Raw genomic sequence first — 15,396 nt, forward strand, 5'->3', positions numbered from 1 at the left:
ACAGTAGAACAATCATTAGCTTCATTGAAGTGTATCAGCAGAAGACCCACCTTAAACCTTTGGCATGAAGGGCACTGCATTGTATGGGCTCATCATTTGACTCACTGGATGGTAGGCTAGAAATTTATATCTTTTTTTCAAAAGAGTTGTTGCTAGTAATTGTGAGTGTGTGTGGTGAGTTAACAGTAAATTACATAATCATCCATTTTTCCATACATAAAATTGGCTGTCTTCTTACACTATGGACTGAAGCCAATAATCTTTTATCAAGGTCAGTTGATGGCTATGAGAGGATCTTGGAGATTACAATAGTCTCTCTCACAGATTACATTTATAAAGACAATGGATTATTCTAGCTTGAAAATGCATATATTGTAAGGGAAGGAATATGGACGTTCAAAAGCATTCTGTAGATTTTTGTGCAATATTCCAGTACCTCATTTTCCCAGTGTGACTACAAACTAACATTTACAGGATTTAATGAGTAATACATCCTGTTCTTTATAGAAAGCAGTCTGACAATGTTGCTTTCCAATGTCAAGTTTTGTTTGCACTATTTATTATAAGGCGAATACCAATGTGTGATTATTTTCAGTGCTTTAAATATTTAGAGTAAAGTTTACTAATGTTGCTTAACATCACCATGCAGTGGCCCTGCACAGAAACAGAAAAAAAAATCTTCTGAAGTTACCTCAGATAAGTAAGGTACAAGGGCCAAGGGAGTAACACCACATGGCCAAAAACTGGGGCATTGCGATGACTGTGTGCATGTTGGTTATCATTATGGAAGAATCACTTCTCAGTCTGCCTCAAATGTGGTATTCTTTTTTAACACACAGTTCTACTACAGTCCCAAAAACTTCAAATGAAAATGTGATTGACAGACTGATTGTGATGCAACAAACTCTGAATGCTAGTTCAAAGCATCAAATGCTTTCACTTAACACATTAACACTTTTTTGGTGGTCATTCAGAACCTGAAGCACAAATTACACATGACTTCTAACATTTTAAAATATTCTGTTAGAAGTCACTGAACTAAACTCGTAGACAATACATTAAACTTTGTCATATGTTCAGTGGACTGCTGTTAGCCTTCAAGCACAGCTTCAAACATTTTCGCAACATTTTTGTCCGTTCAGCAGCTGGTAGACTCCTGGAACTGGATTTACCACCAGTTGACATGCAACTGTTCTTGAAATGAGATAAATCACTTTTACACTGTTGTTTTTGTCAAAGTATCATCTTCTTGAACTATTTTCTTTATAGTTCCCCCCAGCAAGAAGTAATGCACATTGTTCTCTTTGATCTGCAGTCCTGAAAGAAACAGGAGCGAGTTGTGGTGGGAAAACATTTCTGAGTGATGCCACAGGCAGTACTGAACTCACAAGAAGTTGCATTAGTCACCCCTAGCAAGACGAATATATACACTGAAGAGCCAAAGAAACTGGTACACCTGCCTAATATTGTGTAGGGCTCCCATGTGCACGCAGGAGTGTTGTGACATGACATGACATGGACTCGACTAATGTCTTAAGTACTTCTGTACTTCTAAAGCGAATTGACACCATCAGTAGTGTGGACTGTCCATAAATCCATAAGAGTATGAGGGAGTGGAGATCTCTTCTGGACAGCACGTTGCAAGGCATCCCAGATATGCTCAATAATGTTCATGTCTAGGGAGTTTGATGGCCAGCAGAAGTGTTTAAACTCAGAAGTGTGTTCCTGGAGCCAGTCTGTAGCAATTCCGAACATGTGGGGTATCTCATTGTCCTGCTTGAATTACACAAGTCCATCGGAATGCACAATGGACATGACTGGATGCAGGTGATCAGACAGGATGCTTATGTACACGTCAGCTGTCAAGAGTCATATCTAGACATATCAGGGGTCCTATATCAGTCCAACTGCACATGCCACACACCATTACAGAGCCTCCACTTGCCTGAACAGTCCCCTGCTGACATGCAGGGTCCATGGATTCATAAGGCTGTCTCCATATTTGTGCACGTCCATGTGCTCGATACAATTTGAAATGAGAATCATCCAACTAGGCAACATGTTTCCAGTCATCAATAGTCCAATGTTGGTGCTGATGGGCTCAAGCAAAGGTGTAAAGCTTTGTGTCATGCAGTCATCAAGGGTACACAAGTGGGCCTTTGGCTCCAAAAGCCCATATAGAAGATGTTTCGCTGAATGGTTCACTCGCTGACACTTGTTGATGGACCAGCATTGAAATCTGCAGCAATTTGCGGAAAGGTTGCACTTCTGTCATGTTGAATGGTTCTCTTCAGTCATCACTGGTCCCATTCTTGCAGGATCTTTTTCCAGTTGCAGCGATGTCAGATATTTGATGTTTTACCGGATTCCCAATAATCACAGTACACTCGTGAAATGGTCTTACGGTAAAATCCCCACTTCATTGCTACCTCAGAGATGCTGTGTTCCGTCGCTCATGTGCTGACTATACGACCAAGTTCAGACTCACTTAAATCTTGATAACCTGCCATTATAGCAACAGTAACCAATCTAAAAACTGTGCCAGACACTTGTTGTCTTATATAGATGTTACTGACCGCAGTACTGTATTCTGCTTGTTACATATCTCTGTTTTTGAATACACATGCGTACACCAGTTTCTTTGGCACTTCAGTGTATTATGCAATTTCCACCCAGAACTGTGGTAGTCTGGTAACATTTGGGCATTCTCTAGTAAGTCTAAGATCATCGGCTACTCTAGAATATGCTTCCTATTGCAGTGTTTCTTCTCATTTTGAGTGGATTATAGTTCACACTTACCCACCAACTGACAGTCACACCTTTTACCCTTACATAATTTATATTTGTGATGAACATGGAACATTCTAGTAGAACCTGGAAGCTTTGCTTTCTTTAATTCAGCTTATATAGTTTCCAGGTCAAGTTATTAATTGCAACTCTTCGGCACTCAGTTACCATACTGTAGTAAGACAGATAGGAACTTGGCATTACGTTTATTCATAGTGGTGGAGCTGTCAGTGATTCACATTACAAGGGAGCCCTAATGATGATCAACTAGAAACAAGAGATGTTATCATGAGGTGCAGTGAGTATGTCACCAAAGGTTCCATGCATGAGCTTGACACCCCAACTCGTGCATCAAATTTAATGAAACTATGCTTATTTGGGGTTTAGTGATATTTTATGGCCAGGTCGGAGCCTTAGAGAGCAGCTGAGGTTCAGTGCCTGTTTCTTCTCTTCTGCCAATCACAGTCCTAGTATGTATAAAGTAAAGTTGTTTATTAGTTATCAGAAGCTAGATAGCAACTTCCCATATCTTTAAGTCAGTAAAACCAGTGTTGTATAGGAGGATCCAAACACCTCTTGAAGTTAACAGATATCTAGAGTATACTCAGCAACTGGGTATCCTGAAGATGGATGGTTCTTCCATATCCACTCGTTTGTTCGACCTGTTGGTTGGTGGCCATTCCTATACAGAAAGTGATTAAGCAAACATGTCAGCTAGTAAAGAGCATGAATAGTTTTACAAGTTAGTCAACCTTCAAGAAGTTGACTGCTGCGAGGCTGCTGTCGGACACAGCAGAAGTTCACGCGTCATGCTGTGTGTTTGCTGGCAGGCACATGCTCTAATGCATTTAATACAGTTCATCTTTGGACGGAGTGTAAAGTTGGAAAAAACAAAATTCAAAATGTTGAATATAGCAACATCACCTCAATTAAGAAATACAAATTAATGCAAAGTGCAGCACTATATAATGTACTAAACATCACTGAGCATGTGGCCCCTGCAAGCACACAACATTATGTGTGAACCTCTGTGGCTGCCCAGAAATCATTGTTTTAATGCTGTATGATACAATGTTGCTGGAGTAGTGGCAGGCTGTGAGGCAAATTATACAGTAGGAGCAGTTGCAGGATAGGGGCCTTGAGGCGTAGGTGGTGGTATAGGAGTGTCACATGGTTTGACAAGGACATAGAAAAGATTAGGAGAGTAATGGGTAGCAAAATCTGGTGTTTTTGGGAGGCGTCCACGTAAAGGGTGACATACATCAAATGAGCACATTTAAACTTAACAATACTGGTTTTTTGTTTTTACATGAAAACCTTTATTTTTTAATATGGGTTAATATTAAAAGATTATGTTTGTTGGATGCTGTCCTTGTACCTGAATGCAGTATTCAATCCTTTCATGTATATGCTTTCTAAAATCTCATGATCAGTTTTTGCCACTGCATACTTGATAGCTCCTGGAGTTCGAAGAAAATGCAGGCTTCATGAACACATAGGTGTGAATGTAAGATTCAGCAATTAATGTCATGATAGCACCAGTTGTATCCTAAAAAAATACAAAACATGTATATAGAAAATAAAAATCACACTCAACACTGTTACACATTCTGAATGTGGAGATGCATGATTGCACACACAGCAGAGTTTACTATTCTGGAAATTAATCAAGCACTTCTTCAGCACCTCTTGAAGTAACAGTTGGAGTAAATAGCACTGATGGTCCTGCTGGGGGGTGGACACTGACATGGTACAGAGCAAAAGTGCAGTACAAGGTGAAGGAACAGAAATATTACTGTATGTACAGATTGTTTATGGAATGCCTCTGAATTGAGAGCAGCTATGGGAAGTGGCTGGTAAGTGGAACATGTTCAGCATAATCACCAGAAGGCTATGGGAGTGGGTAGAGGGCAGGTGTGTATAGAAGTGCAGCTGAATACTTAAAGAGCATCCTGTGATGATGATGATGATGATGATGATGATGATGATTATGAAATATGTTACCAAAGTGTTGTGCTGGTCAGACACTAGCTGAAGGCCTATGAAGCCTTTAGTTTACCCATTGTGTATTTACAGTGGATTGCCTTGCTGGCTGCATAAGCAAATTTGTTTCAGTACATAGCCTTCCTCCTGATGCCTAACAAAATGTAACACGAGAACAAGGAAAATCTTGGATGTAGCTTCATAGCAGACCCAAACCCAAACCAGGACCTTTGCATTCTGCAATACATGACTGTCAACAATCACATAATTTAAGAATTTCTCAAAGTCCAGTTAAAAGCTTTAATTTTCTAATACATGTCCCTTTGCTCTCCAAGTCCACAGGAGCACGCCTGCTTACATTGTTGGACAAACTGTGCGGAGAAAACAGATATTGCTGGGAATGACTTAGCCACAGCCTGGGACTGTTTTCAGAATAAAATGTTTACTCTGCTAACGGAAGACAGCAAAAATGGTCCATGAACGTATGAAATTTATGAGGGTTGGAACGTAAATAGTGGCAACTATTTATTTACAACTGATACAAAAGAGTTATATGTTTGCACCTCTTACTGTCCTTCAAAGTAATCATCGGCACTGTGTAGAACCCGATGTGAGCTATGTGGAAGGCATAGGGTACCGTTAGCAGAGCCTGTTCTATTGATGGTGCGAATGGAGCAGTCTACTGCCTCTTGAATCTCTGGAACAGTTCTAAAGCGAATGCTTGAAGTGGTGCCTTCATCTTCAGAATCAAATCAAAGTCACAAGGACTGAAGTCCGGGGAGTATGGTGGATGGTACAGTACTTCCCAGTCCCATCGACCGAACAGAGCAGCCCCAGCTTGCACTGTATGCACCAGCACACTGTTGTGCAAAATGACAGATGCAAAATGCAAAATGTGGGGTGCACAGAAAGGCAGGAATTCAGCTTGCTGATGGAGTTAGTCTGGGGTGGTCCACACTACACTGTATTACTAACAAGGGAACCTCCCCATCGCACCCCCCTCAGATTTAGTTATAAGTTGGCACAGTGGATAGGCCTTGAAAAACTGAACACAGATCAATCGAGAAAACAGGAAGAAGTTGTGTGGAACCGTGAAAAAAATTAGTAAAATATACAAACTGAGTAGTCCATATGCAAGATAGGCAACATCAAGGAAAATGTGAGCTCAGCAGCGCCTTGGTCCTGTGGTTAGCATGAGTAGCTGCAGAACGAGAGGTCCTTGGTTCAAGTCTTTGCACGACTGAAAATTTTACTTTATTTATTTTCGCAAAGTTATGATCTGTCAGTTCGTTCATTGACGTTTCTGTTCACTGCAATAAGTTTAGTGTCTGTGTTTTGCGACCGCACCGCAAAACCGTGCGATTAGTAGACGAAAGGACGTGCCTCTCCAATGAGAACCAAAACATTTGATTGCAAGGTCAAAGGTCAACCGATTCCTCCACGGGAAAACACGTCTGATATATTCTATACAACACTGGTGACGGCATGTGCGTCACATGACAGGAATATGTTGTCGACCCAGCTAACTTATACACTTAGCGAATGGGTAAAAAGATTCTTCTACCTTGCCCGATTTAGGTTTTCTTGTAGATGTGATATTCACTCCAAAAATAGTGATGAAAACATAAGAGTTTGTCACATAAACTGAAAATAAAAAATTAAACTTTTCACTCGAAGGAAGACTTGAACCTAGGACCTCTTGTTTCGTAGTTGCTCTCGCTAACCACGGGAACACGGCGCACCCTGACCTCCAGTGTCCTTGATGTTGCATATCTTCGCATGGACTACTAAGTTTGTATCTTTTTCTAATTTTTTTCATAGTTCCACACAACTTCTTCCTGTTTTCTCGATTGATCTGTGTTCAGTTTTTCAAGGTCTATCCACTGTGCCAACTTATAACTAAATCTGAGGGGGGTACGATGGGGAAGTTCCCTTGTAAGTCCAGGTGGTGGACTCAGTGCACGTGCCTGGTACTGTGACAGAGACCCAAATTTGTGACTGCCATTGGTGTCTCCATGTGGTCTCCTCATCTGGCATAGCCTCACATTCTAGTAGAACAGCTGGCTATGAATGAAACTGCTTTCAAAATTACAACTACTTGTATAGGATATCAGCACACCTGTTATGCCAATGTGCTGCTTCTGGTCGAGTTCTAGGCGATACCTCTGAAACCGACTGGTGGAGAATTCTAATTGCCTGTACTGCAAGAACTGTGCTTCACCACTGCGCTGATAGGTTTTTCAGAGCAGCTCTGTTGCTTTAACTGAAATGAAAACATCCTGCGCTCACCAGCTACCAGTGGCCCCTACAGTACTCCACATATTTCCGCAGATTTGCTGTGAAATGATAGTGGTACTATATACTATTGAATGTGGAGGAAATCATTAAGAATCATTTCTACTTATCTTGAAGTAGATGAGTCAGGGTACCACATTCCAGCTGAGACTGGGATACTAAAAACATACATCATTATTAATGGAGCACAAATTTACGAGGATATGGAAGTAAATCAGCCATGTCTTTTTCAAAATAATCATTGTGGTATTCCAATAACCTGCTTATGGAAAACATGTGAAACCTAAATCAGGATAGCCAGTTGGGTTTTAAATCCCACTTCTCCTCGATGTGAGACTCCGAACTAAAATGGTCTTATCCTGTTGAACTTTTAGCAACAGCACAGTGTAAAGTGAAATCAATACAGCAACTTCCCTCAACAGCAATGCTAAAATTGAAAGTGCAACCAAGCTTCTTACTGCATACAACATACAGGGCACCTTATAAAACACCATGTCTTCATTGCGTGTACTGATAAAGAGTTTGGGAGTATTTTTAGAGCACGCATGCTAAATATTCTTACCATTGGGCTCAGTGGTAGATTATCCTGGCTACCTACTGCCAGTAACCCAATGTGACAACCTTAAACTTAGAATTAATGTGACTGTGAAGATGAATGCATATATCAAGAAGGAAGCACTAATGATGCACGACACAAATGTTAAAATTGCAAAAATGCATGCATGCATTTATGCAATAAACTGATTTTGTGCTAATGGGTCAATGAGAATCCTCACAAACGTATCGTAATTCATGGACAGCTTGTACTCCAATCAACATTCAGCCACCATGGATTTACTACTTGAAGGCATTGGTGCTCTAACCAGGTAAGTCATAGTTACATACTTTTGAGTAAAACACAAGAAACTGTCCAGAAATTAGAAAACTTTATTAGTCAATTTTGTCTTTTCCCACACTTTATTTGGATCTCGCCAACACATCATAATAGGTTACTATGTAATGAAACAAAGATTTATTATTATACTCGAAACATCTGTTATCAAAACTGGCAAGCCACAAAATTTACGAAAGTGAGTTAAAGTTAACAGTTTAAAGTAGCATATAACTATTGAGTGAAACAAGAATATGCTTCAAAATTGGCCATTTCTTCATGTTAAAGAGCACTGAATTCTTGGTCATGGAACAGAATGTGCCAGGTCTTGCAGGCAGTGTATTCATAACCGGCCATGTCAAGGAGCAAGCAACAATCTTCATGTTGTAGCATTTTTGTTTGGAATCTTGTGTTGGCAGACAACAATGTGAGACCATACCCGTATGCAAAATAATTCGTTATATTGTATATTCTTTGAAGTCAGACTATATCTTCTGTACATTAGCAACACCAGTCTTTTGCACTAATTTCCATATTTGTGCGATTTTTGCCATGATTTTACAATAATGATTATGGGAAGTAGCAAAGTCTGTGTATCAGTGGAAATTCGCTGGCTCAAATGACACCTCACCCAGTAATCAAAGGCATTACTCTTCCTGTCTCTAAAACAAAAGACATAAAAAAACTCCTCCAGAAACATTTTGGCCAAGCATAGAAAGATCTTCAGATGATACTCTTTTATATGATAATATTGGCGAGTGAAACAGTTAACACTGGTAATAAGAGTTCCAACAAAGTCTTCAAAGTCTGTTGTTATGGTTCATGTGAAATGCCTGATATTGTAATCTAAATGACAGCAAATTGAAGAATTAAAATAACAGTATTACTCCGTATACAATGAAGTGCCAAAGAAACTGTTATAGGCATGTGCATTCAAATACAGATATATGTAAACAGGCAGAATATGGCATTGCGGTCAGCAACACCTAATATAAGACAACAAGTGTTTGGCGCAGTTGTTACATTGGTTACTGCTGCTACAATGGCAGGTTATAGAGATTTAAATGAGTCTGTACTTTGTGTTATAGTCGGTGCACGAGCAAAGCGAGACAGCATCTTCGAGGTAGCGATGGGGTGGGGATTTTCCTACATGACCATTTCACAAGTGTACTGTGAATGTCAGGAATCTGGTAAAACATCAAATAGGCGACATCGCTGTGGCTGGAAAAAGATCCTGCAAGAACAGGACCGACGACGACTGAAGAGAATCATTCAACATTACAGAAGTGCAACCCTTTAGCAAAGTGTTGCAGATTTCGATGCTGGGCCATCACCAAGTGTCAGCGTGTGAACCATTCAACGAAACGTCATCAATATGGGCTTTTGGAGCCAAAGGCCCACTCGTGCACCCCTGACGAGTGCACGACACAAAGCTTTATGCCTTGCCTGGGCCCGTCAACTCTGACATTGGACTGTTGATGACTGGAAACATGTTGTCTGGTCAGATGAGACTCATTTCAAATTGTATCGAGCGGATGGACATGTACGGGTATGGAGTCAACGTCATGAATCCATGGAAACTGCATTTCAGTAGGTGGCTGTTCAAGCTGATGGAGACTCTGTAATGGTGTGGGGTGTGTGCAGTTGGAGTGATATGAGACCCCTGATACGTCTAGCTACAACTCTGACGGGTGACACTTATGTAAGCATCCTGCCTGATCACCTGCATCCATTCATGTCCATCATGCTATCAAACGGACTTGTGCAATTCCACCAGGACAATGCGACACCCTACATGTCCAGAATTGCTAAACAGTGGCTCCAGGAATACTCTTCTGGTTTAAACACTTCCACTGGCCACCAAACTTCCCAGACATGAACATGATTGAGCATATCTGATATGCCTTGCAACTTGCTGTTCAGAAGACATCTCCACCCCCTCGTACTCATATGGAGTTATAAATGGTCCTCCAGGATTCATCGTATCAGTTCTCTCCAGCACCACTTCAGACATTAGTTGAGTCCATGCAACACCGTTTGCGGCAGTTCTGCGAGCTTGTGGGGCCCCTACATGATATTAGGCAGGTGTACCAGTTTCTTTGTTTCTTCAGTATATGTAAACAGTATCTATTATTATAATGAGTCTATTAGCATACTTGATTATTTGTAAATCATTTTCTTTTTATTCTGTTTAATGTCTGAGCAAACTAAAAGCTTCTATCGAGGTAAATCCAATTTTGTATTCTCCACAGTTTTTTGATGTTGTTCATGATATGTTGTTATCGAATTTATGTTGAAATGCTTCTTTTCATTACTATAAAGAAAAGTAATTACAATGTCCATTTAGGTTCATTTAGTTTCAGTTTTCACAAGATTTTGGAACTTAAAAAGAATACAGTTTTATAAAAAGAAAGAGTAAAATTATATAAAATTGCAACAAAAAGGACCTTGTCACTCTTGCGCCAAACAACTTTTATTTTTTCGCATGATGTCAAAAAAATAAAACAGTTAACTAAACACTACCATTAGCTCTTTATAGGTTACCAAAAGAAAAAAAAGGATACCATAATAGTAGTAATAGGTGTGGAAGCTTAATAAGAAGTTCATTGTACATCTTCTGATGGACTGTATGTAGCATCTGTAACAGTTCTATCCTGGTCCGCCTTATTATAAAATACATGTCTGACACTGGAAAATAGTTCTTGGCAAGCTTCATGACATTTTTATATTTTTCATATTTAAGTGGCAGAGCTACTTTATGAAGATTTTGCTCAAGGAAAGTCAATGTAGTTGAGGCCTTCTGAATGATAAAATCATGATAGATAACTTGTGGTAATTACTCACTACAATGAACTACATGCTTATGTGCAGTGGACTACTCAAAGAACCTGTACTTTGCAATAGCAAACTTCTCGTTATCACCACTCTCAATGTTAGGCCAAAACATCTTTTTTGGGTGGGACAAGAAGTCTAAAATAGATCTTGTGTAACATTAATCACAGTGAATAGTATTTCACATTCCACAATCTGATTGCTGTTTGATGCAATGAAAAAGCAAGCCCAGGACATGTCTGGTTCTCGACCCAACCACTCAACATCAGCAAGTACATTCCCTGTCTATTCTGAACTGATCCCATGGACAGGTCTCATTTTTGCTTGATCAAGAAACTTTCAAAAAATGAATATTTTTGGCCAAAAGTGGACATATATGGTTATTGAACCAATGCTCTCAGTTAGTCCCAACCTAATGTGGCACTGGTATTCCATACATCTAATCTCTACAGTTCTAGTTGTTTGGTCAATATACGACTCATGACATTCTCATGGAATACTGCAGTTTTGTGGCTTCTGTAAGTCAAAATTGTCTTTTACAGTGCCAAGAAGACTGCCATATTTCTTGACAATTCTGCTGATCGTTGCACCATCACCTTTGGTTTGTCTTCTTCTTTCTTCCTGGATACTGATGGACAAAACACATTTTGTTTAATGGAATAGCCTTTTTTATGGACAATTTTATGTAAACATTGAAGTCCAGTGTCCCAGCTCTTTCATGTGACAGTGTGTCACCCTATGAATCCAGGTCTATTATTCTGATTAGGGTGGTGACAGCTATTTGCCTAGAGGTACAGGTCAGTGTGGGTGAGCTTCTGGTAGACACTTGTCGCTAGTGACTCATGTGACACTTGCCTCACCAGGACATTTAAAAGTAGTGTCTACACAGCTTTTTCAAGCTCCATGGTGAAGCTAATGTTAAGGAGGTGTGAGTTCTGATGAAGAATAACTCATCGAATTTATTCATTCTGTGAGGCAATATTAAAAAAATACACTGACACATAATTTCAAAATCAATTATTGCTTATAGAAGTAAAGCCAATCGTGACCTATAGCAGCAGACTCTTTGACTCTAGCATAAATTGATATTACATAAATTCTATTTTTTATACATGAGACATGTTTGTAACAACAGCACAACATTGCTGTTTGCTTGCTGATTCCAGAGATGCCATACAGTTATTCTGGAACTATATTTTATGGTTCCCGTATGAAATCCATATTTCAGTTATTGAAAGCAGTTAAATTAATTAATCATCCCATCTTTTGCTGCCATCTATAAGAATTGAAGATTACAGTAGGATAATAGATTTAATGGAGGACCTATTCATTTGGCCAATTCCAGAATTATAGTACATATTAATGAAGGAAGTTGTGATGCAATACTGAAATCCAATTAAATGACTGTTTTCAAAAGTAACATTTATTCAGCTAACGATAGAGGACAAAAGATCATGTTTTTACAGACACAACTGTAACCCAAACACATAAGGTGAATTAATATTAACACATATTAATCATAATATTAAATTCTCCATAACTTCAGAAATATTACAGACTCACAAAATCTAGGATCACTTTTGGAATCTGCACAAAAGTTCCTTTTAAATGAGACATTTTACACAATATTTCACACTCATTTTATATTTCATAAAAATTACATGTATTTCATTTTGCTAAAGTAGCAGAACAAGCTGTAGACAAAATAGTTGACTCAAATATGGTTACTATTAATATACATAAGACTATATTAATATACAAACGATAAAATCTTTTGAATTAAAACTAATATAAATTTAAATGGTGCTAATCATCATGCAGCTTAGTTCTACTGTGAAGTATATATTTCTGCTTTGTCTGTGATGTAGCACTCCTTAAACTTGTGGGGAGAGGCAAGTCTACGAACAGACGCTGAAAGGTAGTTTGGACTGACTTGGTGTTGAGGTAGGTCCTTAAGAACGATAATGCTTGCATTCACATGAGTACCTTCCAAAAGTAGGTTAGAAGTAGTGGGAAAATATTTCTGAATGCTTGATGTTATTGTGAACTTCGTATATGAAATAAATATCATGTTATGAAAGATTCTGATTTATTAATATTTACATAGCTCAAGTGAATTCTGGTCTTAGTCCAGGAATAGACTGCAGCAAGTTTAACTTATCATGTATTATTAATGAAATCCATTAGTAGGATTTATGTCATTGGTTGAATGGGAGCTCAGAATTTTAATTTTTTTAACCTTATAATACAGCCATCAGGTGTGTGCCATATTACAAAGGTGCCACTTCCTCTCTCAACTGCATTCACTAGAAGACACATATAATCCAATGATTGATGGTTTGAGGAAGCAGATAATGATGGATATTATGGAGCATAGTTACTTTTCTGAGGTGATGAACAATAGTATTTATTGTCAAAAGCATGACACAATGAATTGTTTTAAATATTCACAAGTAATTAACATTCTCCATGCTACTACATGAGTTCTGTTATTCCAAAGTGAAACTCTCAAATGAAATAATGCAGGTGCAGGTCTGCCCATACATCTTATCCCAACTGTGCAGTCCACAGCTCATGCGACTCACCTCACCTCAGCCTGCCAACTGCCAGCAGCCTCCCTGCACTGGCACTCAGCATCAATGATCAGACTTTATCCAAGACAATGTCAGTGGGCAGCAATAACTTTAAACTTTTATTTTATTTTATTTTATTGGCTTCTAGCATATAAACTTTTTGAGTTTAAACTTCTACATTGGCGAAACATGAGATAGCTGCAACACAGACACTTTAGTTACACAGTTTGATGAATTGGCTCTCAGCTATTATAAATAATAGCAAATAACTCAACATGTGATAATGCCACTATACCACTTCTATCATTCAATACTCAAACGAAGTGTGTTGGGACCCTTGCTGTTCATTCTGTGTATTGATGGCCTTGCAGACAATATTAATAGTAGCTTCAGAATTTCTGCAGATGATGCAGTTATCTATAATGAAGTACTGTCTGAAAGAAGCTGCATAAATATTGTCAGATCTTGATAAGATTTCAGAGGGCTGCAAAAATTGACAACTTGCTTTAAATGTACAAAAATATGAAATTGTGCCCATCACAAAATTTAAAAAATGTGGTATCCTATAACATCAGTGGGTCACTGTTTGCAAGCAACCAACTCATACAAATACCTGGGTGTAACACATTTTAGGGATATAAAATGGAATGATCACATAGGCTCACTTGTGGGTAAAACAGTGGTAGACATAGTGGTGGCTTTGCAGCAGGCTGAGTAGGCTGGAGCCTAGGATGGCAGATTTTATGGGTGGCAAATCTGGGGCCATTTTTTGATGTCCTACAGAAATTAAAAATATACATATTTATGTACCTAAATATTATTAAGTCAACACAAACAATTCAACATGTAATATGTTTCAGCACTCAGATAAATTTTTCTACAGTTTGAGTAGTTGCATTTGACTGCGGTGCGGGAACGAGTAACATGACCATCCGCTAAGTATGCCTGAATGAATTGACTGCAGGAATCGAAGTAGGATTGTGCTGTTTTAGGAAGGAAGGAAGGAAGATCGAGCTTAATTCCCATCAACATTGAAGTCATTAGAGACAGAGCACAAGCTCAGAGTGTGTCAAGGATGTGGAAGGAAATCAGCTGTGTTCTTTCAAAGGACCCATCCTGGCATTTGCCTGAAGCGATGCAGGGAAATTGTGGAAAACCTTTACCTGGATGGCCGGATGTGGGTTTGAACTGTCATCTTCCTGAATTTGACATCAGTGTGCTAAGTGTTGTGTTGTTGTAAGCATATGCCATGTGATGGCACTGAGTTTGAGAGAGACAGATAGAAAGCGGTGATTCAAACGGAGATGTCCCATCCCGTATTTATTTCAAAAACAAAAGAAAAGCCGCCTCATTTGATTACATCCTGCAATTTCAAATGCTATCCGTCCACAATAACTTGATGATTTATTTGGTGGCAACTGGAAAAGGCCTTGCCGCTTGCTGTCAAGGTAAGTGGAAGGCAGTGTCTGCTGACTGCAACAGTGCTAGTACCATTACCCTTAACAATGTGCACAGTACCACTTTGTTTCTATGATAGGACTGTTGACATTTTTAAAAATAGCGAGAATCTGATATATTGATACTTATAAAAATATCATTGTCGGCCCTCAATATATTGGAAAAAGTACCGATATATTGATATATCAACGGAAAATACGTCAATGTGCCTGCCTATAAAAATAATGTGTGCTTATTTCCTCAACCAAAAATACATTCCATTCCAAAGGTAAGTCTTGATAGTCTGGTCAACCAATGAGAACAAAGTTACCATCAGCCAATGGAAACTTTTGGCATGAATCAACTGGAAATTAACTTCTGACAGTCACAACATTTGTGAGTCAGTAAAAGAGTGGAGAAACAAAAGAAATATTCACCATGAAATGGCTGAGAGTTGCAAAAACTACAAATTGTACCAGTTCAGCAAATTGTGAATGCAACTTTGTGTGTTGCCTCCTTTTATCCGCACAAAGCCATGATTCACCTTGACGTTTACTAGGTCTACAACTTTGCTTCTTCTGTTTTTTTCTGGAAGTTTGGGGCTTTATTGTGAAAAAA

This window comes from Schistocerca serialis, chromosome 1 (assembly GCF_023864345.2).
Source record: "Schistocerca serialis cubense isolate TAMUIC-IGC-003099 chromosome 1, iqSchSeri2.2, whole genome shotgun sequence".
Taxonomy (NCBI): domain Eukaryota; kingdom Metazoa; phylum Arthropoda; class Insecta; order Orthoptera; family Acrididae; genus Schistocerca; species Schistocerca serialis.